The sequence below is a fragment of the Sminthopsis crassicaudata genome, chromosome 2, assembly GCF_048593235.1.
Source record: "Sminthopsis crassicaudata isolate SCR6 chromosome 2, ASM4859323v1, whole genome shotgun sequence".
Classification (NCBI taxonomy): domain Eukaryota; kingdom Metazoa; phylum Chordata; class Mammalia; order Dasyuromorphia; family Dasyuridae; genus Sminthopsis; species Sminthopsis crassicaudata.
Window position 1 is genome coordinate 324,568,543 of NC_133618.1, and position 14,662 is coordinate 324,583,204.

The following is a 14,662-nucleotide window of genomic DNA, read 5'->3' on the forward strand; positions in this document are numbered from 1 at the left end:
TTTTTTAGTCGCTGACATTTCAAAGTTCCTATTACTATTAAAGTCATTGGTTTCTTTCAGTACATGATTCAAACCTTCCTGGAATACGTCAAAATTCACTCATTAAACAAATGTTTAATGAATACCATTTAGCCATTTATGTAAAATCAGCAATAAAGTATTCTGCATTAAAAGCAAAAATCTGGTTTGTTTGTTTGTTTATTCCCTGGGGGAAGGAGAACAGATTTCTCTTTTCCCCTTCCTAGTGACCCTGTAAGTTTTTAGCATAGCTATCTGGTTTATTTGCCAATAAAGCTTAGGATTTAATAACAGTGATATTTCTATACCAGTTGAAAGATTATAAAATACTTTACATGTATTATTTCAGGTGAATTTTAGAATAGCCTTGTGAAGCATGTGCTACAGATGTTATTATCTTTTTTTTTTTTTTTTTTTTTTTTTTTAGAGATGAAACAGACTCAAAGAAACTAAACAACTTGTCTACAGTTATACAGCTAAGTATTAGAAATAGAATTTGAATCCAGATCCTTCTTTACTCCAAATTTGATGATCTATCCTTTATGAAAAATGATACTTTTAGATGCACCCAGAGAAGAAACACTGGGAGGGGAATGAAAATTGTTAGCACTATATCTGTCTGCCCAGGTTGCATGTACCTTCGGATTCTAATGTTTATTGTGCAACAAGAAAATGATATTCGCACACATGTATTGTACCTAGACTATATTGTAACACATGTAAAATGTATGGTATTGCCTGTCGTCGGGGGGAGGGAATAGAGGGAGGGGGGGTAAATTGGAAAAATGAATACAAGGGATAATATTATAAAATATATATATATATATATATATATATATATATATATATATATATATAATAAAAAAAAATGATACTTTTTATTTTCAGACTTTTCCATAAGAGAGAAAGATAATGAGGCAATTGATCATTATTTAGTTCCCATCTGGATCATTTAACTTAAACCTTAGTTTTTTTCATCTCTAGAATAGAACTCAGTGTAATAAAAGTAAGATTGTTCTCAAGTTACTACAAGTTACAATTTTACATTGCTCTTTGGGTCGATTCATTGTAGTCACAGATCCAGTGTCTGCAACCATTTAGGTTGTTTGACAATGATATCAGTCAGATCTCATGAATATACTCAGCTACTAAGCAAAGCTTTTTCTTCACTATGCCTGGGGTGGGAAGACTCCTCCAAATGATTTCCTTTATTTTGAACCTGTATTTAAAAATCCTCTCCCTTAAAAAAAAAAAAGAATGTACTTTTACTGCTGAGACTTCAAGAGATTCAGTAAGCTTTTTAATAAACCCCATATTTGCATGTAAATATGGATATGGGTGTGATTAGGCAGATACAGTAATTCATAATAAAGGAGGATTGTTTAATTTTTTTTGAATTTGTGTATGTCCACCTACAAGTTATATTTTGTCCTCCACAAAACAGAAAATGAGAAAATATGTGCAATGCAATGCTATATTATTTATCAAATACTACTGCAGGGAATAACTATATATAATTTTTAACATTTGTTCTCTTATGTAATTGGGCTTGATAGCTATGGGTAAGGTTATCATCAAGAAGAAAAAAAAAAAAAAAAGAACCTTATCGATGGGAATAGTTTTATAATAAACATGGGTAAGATTCCCTAACTCCAAAACACTTTCTCTTTTACCAGATACATTTCCAGCTTTCTCTCTCTTCCCCTAACTGTATTCTAGCCACACTAGACTATTTACACTGCTAATTACAACCCATACTTTATTGCCTTTATTTCTTTGCTTATTATTCCCTTTGTTTGTAACATTCTCTTTCACCTCACATCTATATTTGTCTGTCAAATTCTTACCTAGCTTTCAAGTACTATCTCAAATATCACCTTTTTTTTCAGTCATCTCATTAAATTTTCTTGCTCAACCGCATTTAAGTGTGATCTCTTCTTCTTTAAACCTCCACAGGACATTTTTTGGCACTTAAATCCTCTAGCACTTAACAATATCATGTCTACTAAATTATAAAACTTTTTATTCAAACATCTAATAGAGCTCTCTACATACTATAAGTTGGGAATTTAAAAAATGGTTTTAATAGAATTCCTCAAATCCATTTCTAGTCACATAAAATTGACTCGAGTCTAAAATTGACAATTATAAATCTGAAATCATCTGCAAAACTGTCCTTATTTTTTCTTCCCTCCCATTCTGTTGAAAATCACTTTTTGCTCAGTTATTTCAGTTCTTTCCAACTCTTCCTGAACCCATTGGTACTTCTCTTGATAAAGATACTAGAGTGATTTTTCATTTCCTTCTCCTGCTCATTTTACAGGTGAGTAATCCAAGGCAAACAGGATTAAGTGACTTGTACAGGATCACATAGTAAGTATCTGAGGGAAGATTTGAACTTAAATCTTCCTAATTCAAGACCCAGGACTCTATTCACTTTGCTATCTAGGTATCTTCTGAAAAAAAAAAAAATCACTTAGATATGTCTTACTCAATGAACATATAAGGTTCTAAAAGTAGGATTCTTGGTGAGGAAGGAGATTTTAATAGCCAATTTATAAATTCATTAAAAGAAACAGTGGTAGATTTCTAAACAAAATTATTATTTTATTTTCACTAAGAAAATAAACTAAGCTAGACAGAACAGATTTTAAATTTATTTTTAACTTACTCATAAAATTAAAAACATATGCACACACATAAGTGCAAGTATAAGCTTGTATGTGTATGTCTCTAGATCAACACAGATAGCTCTCATTTGATTTTCACATTAGCCGGTTAGTTTTGTTCTGGTATCATAGCTCCGCCATTTTTATTACAAGTTAGACTCTGTGGAAAATAAATTCAAATCCATCTCCATTACTAGAAAAAAAGTCTCAGTATCTATCTCCTTGTGCAAGCTAGGAGAAGTAAACATGCCACACATGCATATGTACATAAAATATATATTATATACACATAATGTATATATGTTACATACATTTTGTCCTTCACAGATCAATTAGGCCATATTGGAATTTTACTATATAATTCTGTATTAGAAAATGAAATTTGGTAATCAAATTCCAATTAAAAAAAAGTACAAGAAGGACCTTGTTATAAGGTAATAAAGCTGTCTCATAGCAGAACTTCAAAAACAAGCTTATCTCTAATCACAAATCCTCAATTATATCAATGTGGAAAATTCAGAGTCTAGATCCTAGGATTTCAAACAAGTGATTATTTTTTTCACCTAAAGATTTTGCATGGTTATAAAAAGATAAAAGTCTTTAGATTAATTTAGTTCATGCCTTCCTGAATGCTTTTTCTCCTGTGAACATTAAATATATTTAAGTGTATTATGTATGTCATCGATCATATTTTTGATCATATCTCAGAGCTAATAGAATAAATAGAAAGTATCTTATTTTCAAGAAAGCATGAAATACAAATATTGTGAAGTTTGAGAATTTTGAAATCTAAAGATATGCATAGGAATTATTTTTGAAGAATTATGCTTATTTTCTAAGCAGTAGTAAGACTCTTTGTTTTTTAATCAGAAGTAATCATTAAAATCCTTCTTAGGACTTCCAGCAAAATAGAAGAATTATACCTATGCCAAAATCCTATCATCTTCAAAATAAAAAGGAATTTCCCAAATGAAGTAAAAGAACCACAGTCAAAAAAGATGAAAAGAACAATATCACAAGGAAAAAACTCCACAGAAAAACCAAGAGTAACTGGAAAAATGAATAAAGAAAAAAGAGGGTATGATATAATTAAATAATTCAGTGAGATAAAAGATGAGGTGAAATTTCCAAAAGAAAGAAATAATTCTACAAAACTACAATTAGATTCTCTCTAGTAGAAGAATCATAAGTATAGTAAAAATCATATTAGAGGAAATAAAGAGAGATAAGGAGAAAAATAAGAACGCTTAAGAAAAACAAATCATTGATGATTTGCAACAGAAATTGGAAAATTTTAATAAAGCAGTGAACAAATTGAAAAAGGACCAAGAGAGATAGAATTTTAAAAATATTTAAATGTCTTCAATATTAGGTCGAAGTCAAGACAACAAAGTAGAAAGAAATATGCTAAAGCAATTTACTGTCCTTGAGAAAGAGCTTGTCAAGACAATCTAAGTATTACTCTCCTAGAAAAACACAATTAGATAAAAAGTCTGAATATCTTATTTCAAAAAAAATCTCATAGATATAAGAAAACCTCCTGGATATTTTGAAAATAGAAAGCAAAGTATAAATCAGGAGAATAGATAAGATGTTAAAGAAGAGAAAATTCAAGATTCCAATTCTCCCAGAAATTTGGACATCAAGCTCCAGAGATACCTGCTAAAAGAAAACATCTTGCAAGCATCCAAGAGGTAAGTTATTTACCAGAGGATACCATCTGGAATTGTCCATTAACACCCATCAATGACAAGACCTAAAGAAAAGGCTGGAATATTATATACAAAAAAGGGAAGTGACTTGCCCATATGGATAATTATTTTACAAAATTGGAAAATATTTTTTTACAGAATTGATGACTTCTAATCATTGACTTTTAGGAAGTCAAAATTGAGAAGAGCATTTTAAAAAGAAAAGGTACAAAACTAGATATATAAAATGGATAAACAACTCTAATAGATTGAATGGGCTGAATGGTGCCTTAGTACTGCAGAGAAATGAATATCATGCCCTTGTCTCACTTTTTCTCTATGAGACACAAGGGATAGCTACAGTTTTAAGTGACTAAAAAGAATTACCATTGGCTCAGAGCTGGTAGGGAAGGGAGAGACTTAATACTTTTTAAAAATCAGGAGCCTCAGGTGAAATTTATTTAAATAAAGGGGAGAGGTGAGAAGGAGGGAGTCTTACATATCACCTTATAGTCTAAACTGAGCAAGGGAAATATAAAAAAAATATGCAGATATAAAAGGAGAAGATGATCAGGAACTGTGCGAGGATGAGAATGTGAAGCAACATATGAAGCAATGAGTGAAGACTAGGTAGGGGTCCTGATTTAGTAAAACACGATGTTGCTACTCAGAATTGAGTTTTTAAAACAAAAATAGATGTGGGAGGACCTAAAATCCATTGATTTGGAGCTGGGCTGCAGAAAGGAGAAAAAGGTTGTTTTTCAAGAAGATTGAGATTATATTGCTTCAAGCAAAAATAGTTTGTGAACATAGAATAAAATTCTACTTTTTTCATTGGGCCCCCTGGACCCTTAAAATATTGGATGTGAAAATTTTAGCTTTTGGTCAATTATTAGGGATAAAAAAAGTAATTATGATCTTGTGGAACACTTATGACAGTTGGAAATTTCTTACAATTTTGTAGATTATACCATATTTATGCTTGACTATCCTGTGGAATTCCATATTTTACAGCAAGTACATCAAAAGGGATTTACCTATAGTGATAATGATGAAGGTCTTCTTCAATTTTTTTTTTTTTTATATACCAAGGTTACCTTAGTAACCTTTCTTTTGTTTTCTGAAAACTTCTCTCATCAGCCTCTTCTGAAGAAAATACACACTCCATTTTGTAGGTTATATGAAGTTCTGACATACATAATGTCTCAAAAGTCCTGGTGCAGAGTTTAAACCTGGGATACAAAATAATCCAAGATTGTTTTAGATTAGAGCACATTAAAAAAAAAAAAAAATTAAGAAGGATGATAGGATTATAGAGCTAGAATGACCATAGTGTCATGAAGTCCAACCTATTTATATTACAGTAAAGAAACTCTTCTTCAAGTAGACATATTATTTTTAATTTAAAATATTTTGAAGGCTCATCAATAGCTTGTTAGTTCAGTATGGTTTAGTATTTAACTTCTAGGTAATCAGTGAACCTAAAAAAAAAGAACTAAAAAACCTAGATGCCATCCATAGAAGTAGTGACAAACTAGGTTTTTCAATGGATGGTGCTAGACCTGGAGTCATAAAGACAAGCTCCAATCTGACCTCAGATGTTTCCTAGTTATGTGATCTTGGGCTAAATCATTTAACTTCTGATTTCCTATTTTCTCATCCATAAATTAGGGGTAATAATAGCACTTACCTCCTAGGATTGTTGTGAGGAAAGAAATGAGATATTTACAAAAAGATGCTTATAAAAAGCCATGCAAATGCTGGCTAGCTATTACTATTATTCTTACTACTATGTTCTAATATGCTCTGCTTTATGATTTTTAATCTAAATTGCATTCCAAAATAAATTCATTGCAAATGTTACATTTAATCCTGTCAAATTCCAGAGTTTTCTCAATTTGATTTTGTTCGAATTAGGAACTTGCTTTAAAAAGAAAAAAAAAAAAAGTGACAGAAAAATAATGGAAAAATCTATTAAGTATTTTTTTCAAGAAAAGTTTTTATTTTTTAAAAAATTTTAAAGAACGTTTTAAAAATGGAGTTCAAAGCAAGAGCAATGAGACTACTTACAGAACTGAACAAAAGCCTGGCTACAAATTTCCATGGGAAGTATACTGGCAATTCAGCAGATGGTGGAGTCCACCTATGCCTCAGTAACCGCACTGGAACTGTTTCATCACGTTATTTCTACTGATTGATTCTACTAATTTTTCCAATAACGAGCTTGCTGAGCTGTGCACGAGTTCTGCTGGGTCCTGCTCTCTTGCATATAGGAACAAGGAGAGGGGTCAGGAAGAAAAGAAGGGAAAAGTCAGCCTTTTGGGGTCATTCAAATCAGTGTCGAATCAGCATATTTCTATGAGCTGTTTTAGAACAAACGCTATTGAACCCTTTAATTGCTTAAACGACGGAGAGCAGAACCAGAGTCTATTTTGTTTTCTCGAGACTCCCGAGTGGACAATGCCATGTTTCTCCCTATCTCCCAAAGAAATCCGGAAACGAACTAGGGAAAAAAGGCCTAATTGGGAGGTCCAAAGGTCGCGAGTTAGGTAAAGATCTAGCAAAAAGCGATTAGGGTCATTAGACTTACTCTCCCTTTCGCTAGGACCCTCCTTCCTTATCTGAATGACCACCGGGAAAGCTAGGAGACGAGGGGGCGGGAGCAGGGAGGGAGGTGTGTTCAAGGGAGGGAGGATCTGAAGGCAGAAGGAGGAGGCTCTTGAGGACTGCATTGGGAATTGTAGTCCTAGGCATCCAAGTCCTAAGAAGATGCTCAGAGACTGAATCCCCAGGAAGTAACTACAGTTCCCAGAGCTCTTTGGGGCCCCAGCCGGGAAGTCCATGCGCAGTGAGTGCTACATTGTATCCTATTAGGCTGGGAGTGATGTCACCTGCGAGCTTGTAACATACTAGCCACTACGGGGGAAACTCTTTAAACGGATCCCATTGTATTCCGAGCTGCCTTTCGCAGCGTTCCGAGGCTGCCCAGGTAAGGAGGGAGCGCCGCTCTGCGCGCCTGTCCCTCCCTCTAGCTCACGGGGACGCAGCTTCTTCTCATTCATTAAGTGGCACGGAGAGGGCACCGGGAGAAGCGAACGGGCTGCGTGTTCGTCTGGGGAAGGAGGTAGGTTTGCGGGCTTTGCGCTTCCTCCCTGCCTTTCCCTCTCCTCGCCTCTCTCTCGCCCTCTCCTTTTCCTTGAGCCGCGAGAGGAAGTAGGTAAATTTTAAACCCGTCGTTCAGGTTGGGTTTGGGTGGATACTGGAACAGGACAGCTCTGCGCTTTGGGGCTTACACTGAGAAGTCTAACTGCCCCTGGGCTGGGGTGGGGGTTGGAAAAATGGCTGCACCTCAATGCAAAAGTGAGGCGAGCCGGGAAGCAGGGGATTTAGGGGGAAAGACGAGGGTTGTTCTCCATCCCCCTCCACCCCCCCCTTTTTTTCTTGTGTTTTCAGATGTGTTTTTACACAAGGTAAATTGACCGTGTCCAGTGCGCCTCCCCACCTCGGGGGAAAGCTATGAAAGCCGGGGAGAGGGAGGCAAGAGAAATTTTGGCCCCAGTTCGCTGCTGCTGGGCAGCGCTGCTACTGAACAACTCGCTTCCTTTCACCTAATGCCCCGGCGCCCTGGGGGCGCTCTGGGGGCTAACTCTGATCGGGGGTCAGAGGCTGTGAGGAAAAGGAGGTCCTTGTTTCCTGGATGCTCTGAATTCCAGCTCCTAGCTGTAGAGGAGTGGTTGTGAAGAAGGAGAAGTGGTGAACTCCTCACCACTCTCCCTGTCTCCAAAGAGAAACCACCATTTCTTGCCCCGATCATATGCTCCGACTGTATGGGCAATCGGTGCAAAGTTCGATCAGAATGTCGGGGGGCTATGTACATGCAGGAAGGCGGGGTGTTGTGGAATAAAGTCTGGCAGCAGAGCCCTCCAGCTGGGAGGGCGGGAGACAGTGCAGGAAACGAATGGTGGTTAAAGCCACCGCAGTGGGTTGTGGTGCCAGCCGCTGAGCTGTCTAGCTGGTTGTTCCCGTCCCCATCCCCAAGGCGGTGCGCATCTCCGCCCTTGCCCTCCACGTTTTCCGAGATGAAGGGCACACCGGCCAAGCTTGCATCTGGAGGCACCGGATCAGCGGGGGTGATCTGTTGATATCGTTTCGCTGAGAAAGAGGGCTGAATAATCTGGTTTTCGCTGTGTCCTGAGGAGGAAGTGGTGCTGAGCTGGCTAGGTTTCCCACCCTTCTGGATAAAGTGTTGGAGGTTAGGGCACTGATACCAGAGGGACTCGGTCCTCGAGTACTTCTATGTGTTTCCTCACCCAGAACCCTGATCTTTCCCTAATGAAGTATTATTCCTTTCATTTTACTTTGTCCCTTGCTCTGTATAATTCGATAGGTAGTTTCTTGAAACATGATGCTGGATTGTGAATTGAAGTGAAATTTCCTTGCAGGAGGGGAAGATGAATTTCGTTGCTATGGTAACGGCTGTTAGAGAGTCTTAATATCTCTCACGGTTTTCTTCATATCTGGCTTGCTAGCCCCTGGAAAGGCATGACTTCGTGGGCGTGGTCAAATGCTTGCCCCCTGTAGAGCTCCTCTTCTAATTGTCCCCTTTTACCCATCTGCTCTAGGAAATTTTTCTCTACTATCTTTCAAAAAGAGTTGAGATTTGTATTTGAAAGTCCTTCATTCCTCTTTGTGTTTTTTTTTTTTTCACCTGTGCCTGTCACCTGAAGCCTGTGTCTTCTCATTGATAAATTGCTTTAGAAGACGTTGTTATTGAAAGCATCTTGAACCTTTGATTCTTAAACAGTATACTCTTCCTATCTTGCTAACAAACGTACTCTTCCAGACAATAGCCTAAGTAAGGAAATAATGTTGGAGATAGCCCTTTGAGAGCTTATGCTTCTTTTCTGAGACTGAAGAAAAATTCATTGTCTTTAATCTAATTTGTCATCTGTGAAGTTGATTAGGAAATGTGTAGGCCCCAATGAATAAATAATGAAAATGTCTTCTCTTCAATGGAAATCGGAATATCTGGATCCCAGATATTGGTCAGATTGCTACCTCCTGAGATTAAGCTTCTTTATCTGTAAAATGCAAATATTACATTTACAACCTTCTTCCCTCCCCATCTAAATGCAAAAATGAATTTTGTAAATTTTGAAGTGCTATGGAAATGAACTATTTTTAATATAATAGAATTGTTCACTTAAAATGGCACTACATATATAACCCAATTTAAAGGGCATTCTTCTAGGAAACATTCTGACCCAGCTTTACTACTAAATTGTTATTCCCTTAGCAAGTAATATAACTTCTGTGATTTCTTTTGTGGAGTAAGGGAGCACATCATATCTGCAGTTCATTCAAAAAAATACATCTGAAATCAGAGACTAGATAAATTCAAAGAAAGGAAATTGGCCTGTGCTCAATTCTATAACATAATCCTGTAGAAGACCTTGTGGTAAAGACCTGAGGGGTTTAAAGCCACAGCAGTGGCTTGTAATCCTCCATCACTATTAACAAAATAAATAAAAAACTTACTTTCTTAGACTTGTGCTTCAGTTTTTTAAAAATATAAATGAATGCAAAGACTGCTTAGTTAAATCTTTCTCAAAATAATAACTGCTTCAGTCTACTTCAGCCAGAGTTCCTAAGCCTGATAGAAAACCATTTTTAAAACAATAGCTATGACTGCAAATAGAATAAGCTTAGTAGGATCCAAAAGGACCCTACTTACCTATTACGTTGAAACTAGCTTGTGTTATTGTGCTTCTCCTTAATCTTCCACTCTAAAGCCACTTGCTGAGTTTTTTTTTGCCTTTGGTAAATTGAAACTGCATTTTAAAGTCCAAATTTCATGTTCTCCCCCCCCCCAAAGCAAAATTCATTCTATTTGCATGTAACAATATAAGTTCCTTAATAGTGAGAATAGAAGTGTAGTTCCTCACATGTGACTTTGCTTCTCTCTCTCTCTCCTTTTGTATTTATTACCTGACCTCCACGCCTAAAATGCTGTCTCTTTCACCCTCTCCCCCTCCCTTAGAATCCTAGGAATCTTTCAAGATTTTGTTCAGAAGCTACTACCTGCAAGAAGCCTTACCAAGTTTGCTAACCACTATCCTCTTCTCCCCCATACTAGAAGGCTAGCTGCTGGTATTTTAATGTAGTCTAAGATTACCTTGTAGGAGTAAGCACCTGTTTTGCTTAAGTAGAACTGGTTACTCTTTTTAAAAATTGGGCCATATGATTTGGGCTTGAACCTTTTTTAAGGTTGGATACATTTCTTATTATTCAATGTTTTTTGTTGAATAAGTATTTATCTTGAGTCCACTCTGGAACCCAAATCACTGGACTGGCTTTGATTAGGTGTGGCCCAGAAAACTTTTTATCATGTCTATACATTCTATTTTTATATATACTTATATATCTGTATCTATAGCTATGTAGATATATATGTATCTATATCTATGTATATATATATATATCTTTATGTGTGTATATATATATATATATATATATATATATATATATATATATATATATATATATATATATAGACTTTATCTCTTCTGTCTGAATGTAAACTCCTTGAGGGCAGGGGTGGTTTGGATTTTTTTCTTTGCATTCCTAATACTTAGACTGGGTCTATCCTTTCCTAGTGCTTAAATAAATAAATGTTGATTGTTTTCCTGCTTCTTAAATCCATCACTTTGTCTGCTAAGGTACACAGTACTGAAATAGCCATTTCCTAAACTTTATTCACCTCTTATTTACATATTAAATATTTATATACACATTGATGTGTGCACATCTTATAGAAAATATTAATCAAAGGTCACAGAAAAGAAGAGATTTACCAACTCATTAAATATATATGTGTGCACATATATGTTCTCATTTATTTTAATAAGTGGATCCATGATTTCATCAGAGTAAGGAGCTCCCAAGTGAAGAATTCCTTTACAAGTGTGGTTTAGTGGCTGTTCTATGACTTATGGTCTTAAGAATTGTCTGGGTCACTGAAAGGTTAAGTGACTTGCCCAGGCAATCAATCAATCAATCTATCTCTATCTATCTATGTGAACATCTAGGTAAATGTTGGATTTAAAATATGGCAGTTCAGTTTCTCTCATCAAGTTCAATACTTTCTCATGTGACTTTTGGCAGAACATCCTGAATCAGGATTAACTGAGCTACCCTATGCATTATGTAAAATTGATTTCATTTCACTAATGAGGCATTTTGAATTTGGTGGCAGAAGACCTGGATTCAAATGCCATTTACATACCTGTGTGACCCTGGCTGAACTCACTTAAATTTTTGGAGCATCAATCTTCTAAAACAAATTGAGGGGCTATGTGACCTTTTGAGACTTTTTAAGCTATACAGATAATTTTGTGTTAATAAATTTCTGTAGTGAGAATTTTCATTGATGCTCCAAGAGGAACACTTCTAGGTTTTAAAAAATTTTTTGTATTCTCTTGCCAGTGTTCTAGCTTTGAAAAAGCATTTTAAAAATCCTTATTTTTGTTACCTCTTTGTTTTTTCCATCACATTCATTTCTGCATGTGCCATCACTCAACTCACTGTGCCATCTCTTGTAACAAATATTTAAGAAGGAATTGGGGGAGAGAGGAAAGCGCATTTAGCAAAACTAACCAATACAACTTCCATATTTGACAATATGAAATTTTGAATAGCCACATGCTGTTGCCATCTCCAGTCCCTCTCCATTTCCTCTCCTCTCCCTCCCAAAAAAGAAAAGGGACATTTTCTCAACTTCTCCTTACAAAGCTTCTTCATTAAAAGCATATAGTAGTAAATTGTCGTCTTAATTCAATTTAATTCTGTCTGTCTTAGTGAATACAGGTCTCCCCATACTTCTCTGAACATCTCATTTTGTCCATGGCAATAGTCCATGATATTCACATATCACAATTTGTGCAGCTATTTCTTAATCGCTGGGCATCTACTTTGTTTCTTCTTCTTTATTCCCCCAAAAGATAAATGATATTTTAAATATTTGGTAAAAAATATTTTGGTGTATATGAGACCTTTTAATTTTTTTTTTTTTTTTTTTTTTTTTTGGAATTAATCAGTTTTCCAGTGTTCAACAGAACACTGGAAAAACCTTTCAAAAGCCAATAAGAGGGTATAGAGTCTACTAGAAATCTTTTCCAGGCTGCTAATAGCTCCTAAGATATTGTTTGAGAGTATGAGTGAAATGAATAGTTTTATTTTGTTTTTGATACTCATCATTTTAAGCAGTCAGAAACCTCTCTCTTTTAGTCTGTGATGATGAGAGGTGTGCTGAAGATTGAGAATATCATTTACTTTCATATTTGATGCTATTTTTTCGTTTACACTTGATGGAGTATGGTTCTCAATACAAATTGCGGAGTGTAATTAATGGGGTCAATGTAAATGTATATGTCACTGATAAAAATGGCTCCATTGATTATTTTGAAAGTTGGATGGAAGTATGCCAAGGAATTTCAATTCTTATGTTTGTGGAATAATCTACTGTGCTAAGAATTTGCAGGTGGATGAAATTTATATTTTGTAAATATTTTTTGTAGTGATGTAGAGATTTGGCTTGAAAAATCTTGGTCTTCTATTAATTTTTTTTAAGTTGCAGCTATTTGGATCAACATAAACACAAGCTTATTCCAAAAGCTGGTAACCACTGTGAGCTTTAGGAAAGGCAAAGAAAACTTTGGTAATCTATATATCACATGAGAAGCTCATGACTATTGATCATAACCTACTATTCTGGATCAAAAAAGTGCTATCTCATACTCTGAATTTATTCATAAATTCAAAATAACTGAAAAGTGTTCTTTATAAAGAGTTACACATTTCCTGTCAAAATTTAGGGCTAATCTGGAAAGTAACCCTTGCCCAGCCTTTTTTTTTTTTTAATTTCTTTTCTTTTTCTTTTCTTTTCTTTTCTTTCTTTCTTTTTTTTTTTTTTTTTTTTTTTTTTTTTTAAATTAAGATGGCTTTTTGTTTTGACTGGTTATATTTCCATGCTATTGAGATCAGTGTCCTGAGTTCTTCTTGGATACAGACTGATCAGATCCTTAAAGACTATCCAGAGAAGAAACTGTCTGAGAGTGTTGTAGTTTGCTGGGTACAAATGTTTCATTTGCATTTAGGGTAAGGGGAAATTCAAAGGATGATATCTTATTACAGAAGAAAAATAACATCAGGACAATGCTAGATGTTTCTTTCATAAGCAGATACTGGGGATGTTCAGTAGGAGAGAGAGTAGAGCAATTTCTCCAGTAGAATTTGGTACTGGATAAAGAGTCATTTCTCTCTCTTTGATAAAATTTTATTATTAACAAAGTTTTTATTAAAATTTTTTATTTTTATTTTATTTTATTTAAAACTTTATTATTTAAATTATTTAAAAATTAATTAAATTATTTAAAACTTTATTTAAAACTTTTTATTGTAAAAAACATACACTTAAATAATTTTAACATTTACCCTTGTAAAACCTTTTTTTCTAATTTTTTTTCTCTCTCCTCTTCCCCTAGACAGCAGGTAATCCAATATATGTTAAACATATATATTTCTTCTACACATATTTCCATAATCCTCATGCTACACAAGAAAAATCAGATCATTTTAAAAAAAAAATTGAAAAAGAAAACAAAATGCAAACAGAAAACTACAAAAAGTGAAAATACTATGTTACAATCCGCACTCAATTCCCACAGTTTTCTCTCTGAGTGCAGATGGTTCTCCCCATTATAAGACCATTGGAACTGACCTGAAACACCTTTTTGAAGAAAAGAGCCATGTCCATATTTATAGCAGATGGGCAGATATTTAGGATATAAAAACTGAAAATGATATTTAAATTTCTGTATTTTATTTATTTTAGAGAGTAAAAATATATATTTTTAAATAGTGCCTTGATAAAAGAGTAGAGAAGTGATAAGAAACCAGGTAGGCTATTAGAAGTGATATTGAGATAAGATATCAATCCATGAGGGTAGTGCCAAATCCAAAGACATCTATTTAAAAAGTCATAATGGAAAAACTGCAAGAAAGTAAAAGCCTTCACTGGGTGGGAGGATGGGGAGGGAAGTTGTTATGCAGCAAAAAGGAATTGTTTAAATCAACTGTAAGAAGGTAGAGGGGTCATAGTATGCTGGATAGTTTTACCAAATTTGACATCAGGAACAGGATTTGAATCCAACCCTCCTACCACATGCCTATGTGACTTTGATCAAATTTCTTAATTTCCATGAGCCTCAGTTTTCCTATGTATAA

The 14,662-nt window shown here is 34.9% G+C and overlaps 1 protein-coding gene and 1 long non-coding RNA gene across 17 annotated transcripts in view; one reads left to right on the forward strand and one right to left on the reverse strand.

Annotated features, from left to right (window-relative positions):
* Positions 1–7,046, reverse strand: part of LOC141556315 (uncharacterized) — a 75,572-nt gene extending 68,526 nt beyond the window's left edge. For 10 of the 14 annotated variants that reach the window (XR_012486492.1, XR_012486496.1, XR_012486494.1 and 7 more), the window contains exons 1-2: positions 6,449–7,030; positions 5,416–5,610 (exon numbers count right to left, since the gene is read on the reverse strand). This is a non-coding gene — a long non-coding RNA (uncharacterized LOC141556315). Of the gene's footprint in view, positions 1–5,415; positions 5,611–6,448 lie in introns of all 14 variants that reach the window. The other 4 variants (XR_012486501.1, XR_012486500.1, XR_012486491.1 and 1 more) reach the window with 3 other exon arrangements.
* A 177-nt stretch (positions 7,047–7,223) lies between these two features.
* DAAM1 (dishevelled associated activator of morphogenesis 1) overlaps positions 7,224–14,662 on the forward strand; it is a 203,974-nt gene continuing 196,535 nt past the window's right edge. For 2 of the 3 annotated variants that reach the window (XM_074290244.1, XM_074290248.1), the window contains exon 1: positions 7,224–7,502. The gene's annotated coding sequence lies outside the window, so the exon portion shown is untranslated. The remainder of the gene's footprint in view (positions 7,503–14,662) is intronic. The other variant, XM_074290245.1, reaches the window with a different exon arrangement.